The following is an 11,608-nucleotide window of genomic DNA, read 5'->3' on the forward strand; positions in this document are numbered from 1 at the left end:
GGCTGCAAGCCCAGTAGCCTATCATGTGTGTGTTGGGGACACGGATAATGAGATTTTCCTTCACTGGGCTTCAATGACTAAGGGAAGCAAAAGCAAATATAAGGGCATGAAGTCACAGGAAAAAAATCTTTGCTCATTGGGAAAGACAACACACACAGAAAGATCGAGAAGGAAATTTTACCGGCCTCCATTACTCAGTTGATCCTCACCATTTCATCCGTCTCTCACTTGGAGTTCAGACATTTGCTTGTGACGATATTTCACAGACCACAGGGCCACAGCACTGTGCAACACAAAGAGTGAACCTAAAGTGTCTGCTTTAAAGTGTTGACTGCTGTGCTCCATATTATATATATATGCATATAAGTATATGTACATTTATGTATATATATGTATGTATGTATGAATGTAGGAGCTCTTGTGAGTCAGAGCAGTGTACTAGAAACTAAATTGGCTTTGCTAACAAAGAGTTCTCACTTGGAATTCTGGTTCTCCTGCTTACTAACTGTATGTCCTCTCAGAGTCTCATATTCTCCACTTTTAAATAGTGAAATTAAGAATAGATATAAGATCTTCATTGGGAGTCACATGAAGTAATGGAGACAAGACAGTTAGTATTGTAGCTAGTGCTCTGAGGATAATAGTTTCTTTGATTTCTCAAGAATATACATACATATGTGTTAGCTATAATGTCTAGTACAATATCATATGCCCAAGACAAACTATTTTGATTGAAAACCTCATGAGAAGAAGAGTGAGGTTGTAGAAAAAGCATGGACTGGGGAGGTGGAAGGTGGGGTATGATTGAAACTGCCTATTACTAATTGTGTCTCCTATCAATGCAGGTGACAAAATTAATCTTAATAGATGATGGTAAAAGTCAAATGTTAGAAGACAACAATGGTATTGGCTCATATTCCTGAAGTAGTTTTTTTATATAGCATTTTTGAACCTACTCATTTATAGTAACTTTCATTTGTGAAAAATTATTTGAAAATTACAAAAAAAATTGCAGTAATAATCAGTTAAAAAAAAAAAAAACAAACAAAAAACTACTAAGATTTGTAGAGAAAACAATCCCAGTGGAGTTGCCTTGCTCCTATAATGAAAGTTTTGGGACGTCCTGATTCGAATCTAAATTTTGTTCCATCAGTGGTCAGCCTGTATTAGGGGCCAGGCAGAGGCTGCAGGGGCCCCATGGTCTAATGATGACTGTGTGAGTCTGATCGTCTTTCCTTTCAAGGGTGAGTGTCCTCCTGTCAAGGGGTTGAAGTGCTCTGATGATTCGAATCGTGACTAGTCACAAAATTTGGCTTTAGAAGAACAGGAAATTCAAAGCAACTGTTACTGGATTCTCACAATAAGATGAAAATATTCTACATGCATATGAAATAGTAAGAGATAACCAAGCACTCCACTGTTTTTCTCATCCTTTTAACTTCTCATACATATGTCAAATCTTTGAACAAAACAAAACAAAAATTTCTCCATTAGCCTACTCTCCACTATAAAGAGAGAATAAAGTCTACCTCGTTCCAGAGCAAAGCAGGTGAAATACCTCATTCATTTTTTCAAAAGATAAATCATGAGTTATTAATGGATCCAATGGAAACTTGTTGGCCATAAAATCAGCCACAAGTTTGGGGACAGCCTCTCTACTCTTAAAGCCTAAAAAAAGAAGACATCATTGTTAGATTCAGATAGGGGTAAATAGAATTGGAGAGGAGACTTTTCAAATAGAATGTAAATCAAAGCATATAAAATGAGCTGCATTCCACAGGCTGCTATTACTGGGGTTTATAAGAGGGTGCACTTTAATAACCTTTTGCTGCATTTTGAATTTTTTGTGTCGTTCCTTCCCCCAGTAAACTAGGGCCCTTTGTTATCATCTCTCTCATAGAGAAATTTAGTACAGATAATAATGCCCAAACTGATGGAGCCAATTTAGGAGTTGCCTAAATTTAGGCAGTTAAGTGCAGACATGAACTATTGCTATGGATTGCCAGAGCCCTATTTTTTACATCAGTGCCTTATCCAGCCACCACCATCAAAAAAGATTTTGCTATAGGTCCTAGCTAGTTTCCTACAACATCAGCATGTCTTGGGAGCTTCAGGCTGCATTAGTTCTACTTCTAGTGGATTTGAAGTCTAAAGATATGTCAGATTTTAGTTTATCTTTGACCACAGAGCTTTTCAAAACCTGGCCTTATCAGTTGTAAAATGGAGCAAATGCTGAAGTTAATAAGAATGTGGTCCTCGCGCTTGACTATTTACCACCAAAAATTTCCCTTTCCAGGTGCATCTGGTCAACAGCAACATAGGGCTCATAGACAGGTTTGCAGAACCTGGAGTCACCCCTAAAATGACACTTAGGCCAAATGCCTTCTGACAGCATAACAGTGCCTCAAGCTGGAATGAAATTAATATTTAGCAATATTAATATTGTAAAAGTAATTTCTCTGTTACTTCCCACTCATGATACATGGTAAGAGTTCATGTAATTTCAGCTTAGATTGTGAGCAAGTGGAAGATAGAAATTTTGAATTTGCCTCTTTCTTCTCCTTTGTGCATACATTAGTGCTGTGGTGTTGAAGAATGGGCAGAATATATTTTTGGATGAGGAAATGGATGGACATATTTGTGTGCACATAATTTTTTCTTAGAAAATATTAAAGAGGCAAGCATCATTACAAACAGATAAAGTTCTTTCCTCAAAATAGGACAATGTTTCATCATCACATGAATCTTAAGCAAGCTACATGTTGATGAATCATTTCTCCATTATTTATTTAGCATGTACCTGAGCCTTGTACTTAGACCAGGTATTTTGTTGTGAACAAGACATAAGCATTCATTACATCATCAAAATTTGTCTCCTGTCTTTTTGACGAACTCCGTTTTAATAGATCCTTATCTTATTTTCAATCTCTTAATTCTACACATCATAAATGTTAATTTTATCTCCCTCTGAAAAGGATATTGGTTTTAATTTAAACTACACCTATTATTCTAGAATTTCAAAAGACAGTCTAGAATTCTTGTCTTTCAGTCAGGTTTTTTTTTTTTTTTTTTAACACATTCTGTAATAATAAAATGGTTTAGGATTCCAAACAAGTATATAATTATTAATCTTTTGTGTTTGTTGTATGGTTTGGAAGACCAGAAATCCATAAAACTTGTGGTTGTCGTACATTGAGTATCATCGAATAAAGTAACAATCCAGTCCATGTGAGGAAACAGAAGTAAAAAATACAAAGAGAACCTAAGCAGAAAAACTGCCATCTTGCAAAAAGTTGAAATTTCTTTGGAACTTCAGTTGTCTGTGGAATATTTTCCCAGTCAAGTCTGCAAAGATCTTTACTCTCAGGATGCTTCTCCATAGCACTAATGCAGCTTGAACTTACTGGGGAAACTCAGCAATGGAGATTGATTGATCTGGGGACTTTTTCAATAGTGTTCTAGAGAATTCTTGTTACATGGAATATAGTTGGATATACATTACCCATCCCAATTGATGATACTTGCATTTATTTGAAAGTAATATCATGCACATTCCAAAGATAACATAAGTCCTTCAAGACTGGAAATAGTGTTTTATTTTAACTTCATCTAAAATTCATTGAGTGCTTATCACTAGCCAGGTGGCATTATGCTAAGTATTTTACATGCATGTAACAGCGTGCAATGCTACTTTATTCTTATAATGCTATGAGATATGTATAATATTTAATGCATTTTGTACACATGTAATGCTATGAGATACGTTGTCTGGAATTTTTTTGTTCATAAAATCTGTACATCCTTTATAGGTTTTATACCAACACATGGATATTGGGTATCTATTAAGTGCCAAGCACCAGGCTTTCTGCTGTTGGGATATCTAGGGATGTATTAAAACAGCAGCTTTATTCAGGGAATATTTTTTGATAATAAAATGATTTTTTGGACTAATGTTGATCTTTGTTCCTTTGACCAAACTATGACATCTGAAAAGATACCTGAATCTATTAAACATAAAAAATTGTTAGGACATTTTTGTTAAGAATGTAAGGATTTCAAATTTTCAGAGTTTGAGAATAGAATTTGTATTATTTATATTGCCTTCATTTTGAAATTTTTTACTAAAATTTAATAAAGTAAGTTTATAATGGGTTAATATAAAACAACCTCTAAAGGGGAGCTATGACTTGAGACATGTATGCTTTGCTGCTGGAATGAAAGTTTCCTTACATTAATGAATAAAGTAATCATCTGTAATAAATAGGAGATAGAATATTTCAATTCATAATTTTAAAAATAGAAGATATATACATATATATATATAATATTCATATTCTGTTTAAAAATGTACCCTAGATATCAGGGCAGGTCATGGTACGTACCACGGTGTCTATCCGAACAACAGCTTCAAAGGAAAAGTCCACAACACCTCCAGTCATTTCCTTCAGCACCTCATGGATGGGTTTCTGGAAGTCCTGGGGGTTGATGCACTCAGTGGCACCCAGCTCCTTGGCCTTTGCATATTTGTCCTTGTTGATATCCATCCCAATGATCCTGGCTGCTCCAGCTGCCTTACAGCCGATGATGACAGACAAGCCAACTCCTCCAAGCCCAAACACATCACAGGTGGAGCCCGGGGTGACCTGCATTTTCAGAAAGGAGCAGAATGGATTCTGTCATGATTTTTAGCAACAGCCTAAGCTGGATAAAGTACCAACCATTGATCTTTATCGGGAATTAGTTGGACACCTCTGTCCAAACTTCTTAAATATCAATAGCTTTTCATACCTGAAAAGCAGGTGAGTTTCTATAGGACACTCCCTCAATTCTTTCTGAGGCCATATCCTATCCATAATCACACTCCAAATTCTATAGAGCATACCAATGCTCTTATGGTAGCAGGGGGAAAACTATCATTAATTTAGAGGAATGATCCATAATTCCCAGGTAAAAAATGTTTCTGACAGTCTGAGTTATCACCTGTGGTCATTCCTACCTTGGCAATGTTGAGTGCAGACCCATAACCAGTAGAAAATCCCCACCCAATGAGGTAGACTTTCTCTGGTGGTGCAGGTGCATCAATCTTGACCACTGAGATCTCATCCACTACTGTGTACTCAGAGAAGGTGCTGGTTCTGATGAAGTGGTGGATGGGCCTCCCTCAGCAGGTGAACCTGGTGCTGCCATCTGCATGGTCCCTCTAGTGTTGGCCATACTGGTCAGTGTAACAGAGAGATAGAAGCAGAAGAGCATGAGACAGGAGCTTAACTGATGTGCATACTCATTGGCTCTACAAACAAAACATCAGAAACCTACTCATTTTTCATGCAGAAGTTGGCTCCTAGGTGTTTACAAATGATTCATTTTCCACACTAGGGAAGACACAGTGGGATGACTTTATCACCTGGAAGAGGACAAAGAAATTTCTTTCAAAATTTCTATCCAAGATATAATAGGGCAAGGACTTAAAACTTAAGTGTCTGTATTAGAGTCATAGGTCTTTGAATGGTCTTCCAAGAAACAGAACACAAACACCACTATGTCACTGGTGATGGCCTGTCAGTAATGTTTATTGGTTTGTTTTTTTATGGGCCTGAGGAATCCCAAAGAAGAAAAGCAAATGTGGAAAACAACATGAATTTGTATTATTTCAACTGTATTAATAATTTCCCTTTATCTCATCTAGGTTTTTACTGAAGCTGTAGACAGTTTGCCTCATTTAATACTTAGTTAATTAAACCTAAACTATTCTCGCTATAAGCGTTAATATAAAGTTTCATTGCAAGCAGACCACCATAATGGAGATCTGATATTTGGTTATAGTTTCAGTTACAGTAATGCTGAGAATTTTAATCATCATGAGTTATAAAATCTCTTGCTTATCTTTACTATGTGGTGAATGCTTACTTTTTATAAAGTTCTTTTCAAGAACTAAAAAGAATGAGACAAAGAAGAAAAATTCGAGAAATTTCTCTGAACACCTCAATTATTCCTAAGGCAGATACTTTCTTACAGAATACAAAATCCTTACTTGAACTAATTTAGGAGTTAACTTAATTTGTAAGTTATCTATTTTTCTCCTATTGTGGAGGCAGTGGGGGGTAAAGTAAGGGTGTCATTTTATTACTTATTTTTTTTTTTTGTAAAAAGGAAATACAAAATGTTGAAACTCAAAACATGACATTTTTTTTTCCTGTTTAGAAGTCAGTTAAATATTTGGTAAAGGGATGGATTGTATCCACTGGCTAAAGAGATTTTGTCCGGTCTGTTTCACTTGCTCCATGTCCAAGAAGGGAGGCCACATAAGAAGAGGAATCAGTGCACAGGCTCCACTGCTGGACATAAAAGATTTCATGGTGATTCAGCCAGAGCCTCCCAGCCCCATCCTGTGAACTCAGTGAATCACAACTGTCCTATAGCAACCCAGAGTCTCCGGACATAGACATATTTTTTTTCCTTGACTCATACAGTTTTTCCCTTGTCCCATGTCTCTAGTTCTGTTTTTGGCCCTGAAGGAAGGCAGTGCTCAGGAACACTGAAACGGCATTTATTAGAGTGTGAACCCCAAGGTGGCAGTTCCTCTGTGTCCCTTGGTCTCCCAGCATCCCCAGGATCTACCCTGGCTCCTGATGTCTAGGAGGAACCCATGAGTCACTGTTGAAGGAGAGAATCATGAGGTCTGTCCTGGGGCCATGGCTGGACACAGGGAGGAAGTCAGTCAGGGAGAGAGGGAACAAGGACATCCCTGTCTAGTCTTGATCTACCATTGGCTGCTGCTGGGCCCTGTGCAGGTCGTTCACCTCTCACTGCCTCAGTTTCCCTCTCCAGGCACATGACCTTGGGAGGCCTGAACGGAGACACATTCCCTGAGTGAGAATCCTGTACCTGGTTTGACTGCGGTCATCCCTTCGCCAATGCTCTCCATGATGCCAGCTCCCTTGTGGCCTAATATTGCAGGGAGTGGTGTGAAAATATTCCCCCTTACCATGCTGTTATCTGAGCCACAGATCCCTGTGGCCAACATCTGTAAGGGAAAGGGAAAATAATTACATTCAGAAAAATTTATGTCTCCCAGATAGACTTAATGCCTACAATTCCTTGAAGTCAGATTTCTAAAGAGTTTTCAAGAATTTTGCTGATTCCCAAATAAAGAATTCAGTTTATCCTTGAGATTATTTAACCTAAAATCATCCTGCATTTACTTTCCTGCATGAGACAATCCAGAATGATATGCAAAATATATCTTCTGTAATACGTAAGTCTTATGTAATATATAACTCATGTTCTGTAGAAGTAGGATTTGTGTATTAGCAAAAGTAGGCCTAAATATTCTAACATCTACTGCTAACTGATTTTGCAATATCGATACATATCCTTTTGCACTGTACTTCTGTACAAACACATAAATTCTTTTTATGTTTTTTGGGATTTTACTGTACATTTTTACTGAGATTACCTTGTTCGCTTTAAAAAAATTGATGATAAATGGCATTTACATCTTTTCTTGACAACCAATGTTATTGGTTATACTGGTTACCATAATGTATATTAAAAGCTTCTCTTAATGGATTTTTGGTTGTGTTCACTTTTCAGTATTCTTTGATTATTAAAATTGAAATTAAATAAAGGGAGAAAATAACTCACCTTAATGCGAACTTCATAGGCTTTGGGGGGTGCCACCTCCACCTCCTCAATGGATAAAGGTGTGTTTAGCTCCCAAACCACAGCTGCTCTGCAATTTATTACCTGGAAAATCAAACACAAGATTATATTGTTTCTCCCAATCTTGAAGTCATGGGTTTTGTCTTTCCATCTTTGTATTGCAATATTTAGTCTCATGTCTGGTACAAACAACTACCATATTGAAAAGAACATGCTCTAGTTAGGAAAATAATAACTTCCCTCTCCCCTTTTTAAAAAGAAATATGTAAAGCAATAACTTAAGGAAACAGAACTAGAATTAGGTATTATAAGGCATTGAGAGAAATTTGAATATATTTTCCAGGTCATTGTGACATCAAATTTTCTCCAAGTATATTTATTCCTGATACATTCTAATGCTGTTCTGAAATGAGTTGTTGGCTCATAACTATTGGCTTGTACATGAAGACCTGTGTGTTATTTTGTTGATATTGATAGAAAGATTGCCTATTCACGCAAAACCTACTGCCCTCTTGCTTAATTTCTTTGCTTAAGCCCAAACCATCTGAATTTATGATAACAGATATCATTTGTCTTTGCCCAAGAAATCTTTTCTTTGTTTCATGTTTTCCCTGCTTGTCTCTTTCTTTGCTCCTTCCCTTCCCACCAGTTCTGTGTGCTTCCTGTTTGCATTACGCATATAGAATACTGCTTTTGCATATCCATTTTGTTATCTGATTCATGTGTAGCAACTTCTTCCAGGATACATTTGAACCAACCAAACATGCAGTTTAAAGCTAGAGAGTGAAAGTCCAAAAACACACTCCCAAATGCATACATATATAATTTAAGCAGGAGAACTGTGCTTGTATTTGAATTTCTAGCTCAGGTAGATTAACCATAGACATTCGTCAAAATAAGAGTTAAACACATATTTTCAGTGTTTGAGAATGTCTTTAAACCCTGCTTTCAAGGTGGCAAAGTTTTCACAATAAAGAGTGCTTTTTAAATAGAGAGTTGTCATCCCTGCAAAAATGATAAAATCAATTTGATTGAAACGTATTCCTTTGAAACTCATCACCATTATTGTTTTTCAAATCCTTTCAATTATCAGTCTTTTTTGCCACAGCTAATTCTCTAATAAATGTGAGTTCTTAAAAAATGTACACTGATATCAGGCAGTGGCTCCTAAGTGTTGGTGCCTATGATTGATAGGCACACCATGGCCTGTCCCCAGGGCTTTCCATGCTTGATTTTTAACCCTTACAGACATCTACGGGGGGGGGGGGGGGGGGGGGGGGGGGGGACTATTGAATACTGGCCTTCTTTACAGATGCAAATGTTGAGGCTTAAACTGACTAAGTAGTTTTTCCAAGGTCACAAATCTGGCTGTCTCAAGAATTCAGATGCATCTATTGTTATCTTTTCATTACTGCACAACCCATTTAAATTATGGTTTCTGAATATGAATATAATTTTTGATCCAAAATATTTCTAACTTAGGTTTACAGATAAGTCATGATAGACTTGGAAAATTATCACTCTAACTAGTGAGCATGTATTTAAATGAAGGAGAAAAATCTTAATACAGATGATGCATTTCTAGTAAATATAAATGGGAATAGCCATATCCACATAGTTTAAGATGTATTTTATCTTGTGGCATAATTATGTATTATATTTCACTATTTACTTTTTCTAATTTAGAAATGAAATTTAAATTATTCATTAAAAGCTGGACCCATATACTTATTATACAATAAACATAAAAATCTTATTTTCATTTATTATATAAAAAAGAAAATAAAAGTTTTTTATTCCTTACTTTTCCTGCTGTGCTCATGTTGTTTCTGTCTTTTCTCCAAGCCAGGAGACTGGCAAATTCTTGTAGATTTCCTGTCTTTTCTAAAACACAAAGCATATAGAGTGCCAAATATTTTGTTTGCATGAATGATGCCTAATTCTACCCACATGATCTGGGTTTTTTTAAGGCACACCCGTCAGTTTATTCCTAGACCAAGCTGAATCACTTATGACAGGACATTATACCAGTTTTAAAAACTGAACTTGGCTTGCAATATGGCCAAATTCAGTTAAGGTATCTTGAGTTTCATTAGATTAAGTATGTCCACATATATAAATTTTAATCACTCTCTCTTTTTATTCTACTTCATGTTTCTACCTCCCCAGTCCCACAAACATAATTCGGATTTCTGGTTTCTCTTTGTCTGCATTAAACTCCACCTTCCAAGATACGGGGCATGAAGAAGCAGGACAGTTAAGGCAGAGCTGAGAGCTGCCAAGCTGAGGAAGGTCCCTGATGCAGGGCTCTCCTCCCCAGAGCAGAGAGGTCAGACACCCAAAGGTCACAGCAAGGTGCTCTCTGTCCCTGGCATTTCTGTTCCTCTTGATACCCTCAGCCATGGCTGTGCACCTCCCTGTGCCAGGCAGTAATCCAGGTACCATGGGGAAGGCAAAGATGAATAAGAGACAGACTCTACCCAGACCGAGAGGCAGTCTGGGGCAGTGGCCTTGTTCATGGCCTTTGGGTCCATGCAGACCCGGTTCCCTAGTAGCTCTGTGAATGAGGGCACATTATGTATCTGCTTGTGTCTTATTTTCCTTATCTCTAAGATTAGCATGAATAATAGTACCCACCTTATAAGACTGGTGAATAAATGAGAAAATCCATAAGGTATTGTTTATGGAGTCAAAGAGACAGGAAAACACTGAATAAATGTGAGTCATAATTATTATTGCTAAAAAGAATGTCACAATCTAAGCAATAGGGACAGACAGGCATCCAAGTCATTTTCATTTCAGCCTGTATGGGAAATACTGTATTTTAGGGATAAGATAGTGTTTTGGAAGCAGGAGTGTGGTGGGGTGGCATAGAGCCCAGAATGAAAGAATCCGCATTTAAAAAGGAGGGTTTTTGGTGAAGCAGGCATTTGAACTGTAATTTAAATAATCTTCAAGAAAAGAGAAAAATCTTCATTTTGAATTTCTATTGTCTTTGATTCATTGCAGCTAGAATGTGTAGGGTTTCCAGATAATGAGAGTTTGATTTTTTATGCATACTTTGAAGTACAGTAACCCATAGTGCATGCAGTTATTTGATTAGATGTAATCTTTCTCATAGATATTATAACATAAATGACATATCTCTCTAGAATTGCCCAGGAAACAAGTTCATGACAGGTTCATGCAGTGTGAGTAATGTTTTATGAGTCACACCAGCGCTGGAAAGCATTCCCCAGTGGAGAGTCAAGAAAGATCCTGTGATTTCAGGGTGCTGCTAGTTAGGAAAAGCTTGAGGAAAGTAGAAAGTCCAAAATCATGTGTCTGTCAATCAAGTCCCATCAACACCTTACTGTAAACTTCTCATCCATCTTACTCATCCCTAGTATCCATGTTCTTCCAAAATTTGCATCTCCATTGTCCCCCAATCTAAGCCTGTTCTTCATTCAAGCCCTCTCTCACTAGGATCCTTCTCCACTTTTCCACCTCTTGACTCCATCAACTCTGACCCAAACTGAGATCCAGGTCAAGGCCCACCTCATGGAGATACGGTCGTTCCGTCTCACAGTCACTTTAACCTCCCTGCCTCCCTTTTGCTCTAACATCCCTCCATCATTGGGACCCATTCCCTTCTGTTACTCCTTGTATTAGTGTGGAGATCAATCTCTCAAACTCTAATGGAAATTTCTGGTCAGAGGTCTTTTAAATTTCATTGATAATGTCAATTGTACCTAGTACAGTGCCATGTATACAACAGGTGTTTAATGATTGCTGAATTGCTGTGCTCACCTACCTTCAGACAGGAATACCTACGAACCTCATAATGAATAGGATCCAGGACCTTCTTCTTGGTGCTTGAAGATTAGCAGTGGGTCAGCTGAGGTCAGGTAGACAAGACAGAGAGAGAACTCTCCTGTGAGGGACAAAGTGGTCAGTGCCAGGAGCA

At 37.4% G+C, this 11,608-nt stretch overlaps 1 pseudogene; it reads right to left on the reverse strand.

Moving 5' to 3' along the window:
• Positions 1-1,525: 1,525 nt before the first annotated feature.
• LOC119530378 lies at positions 1,526-9,484 on the reverse strand (annotated as a pseudogene).
• Positions 9,485-11,608: the final 2,124 nt, after the last annotated feature.

Source organism: Choloepus didactylus, chromosome 3 (genome assembly GCF_015220235.1).
Source record: "Choloepus didactylus isolate mChoDid1 chromosome 3, mChoDid1.pri, whole genome shotgun sequence".
Classification (NCBI taxonomy): domain Eukaryota; kingdom Metazoa; phylum Chordata; class Mammalia; order Pilosa; family Megalonychidae; genus Choloepus; species Choloepus didactylus.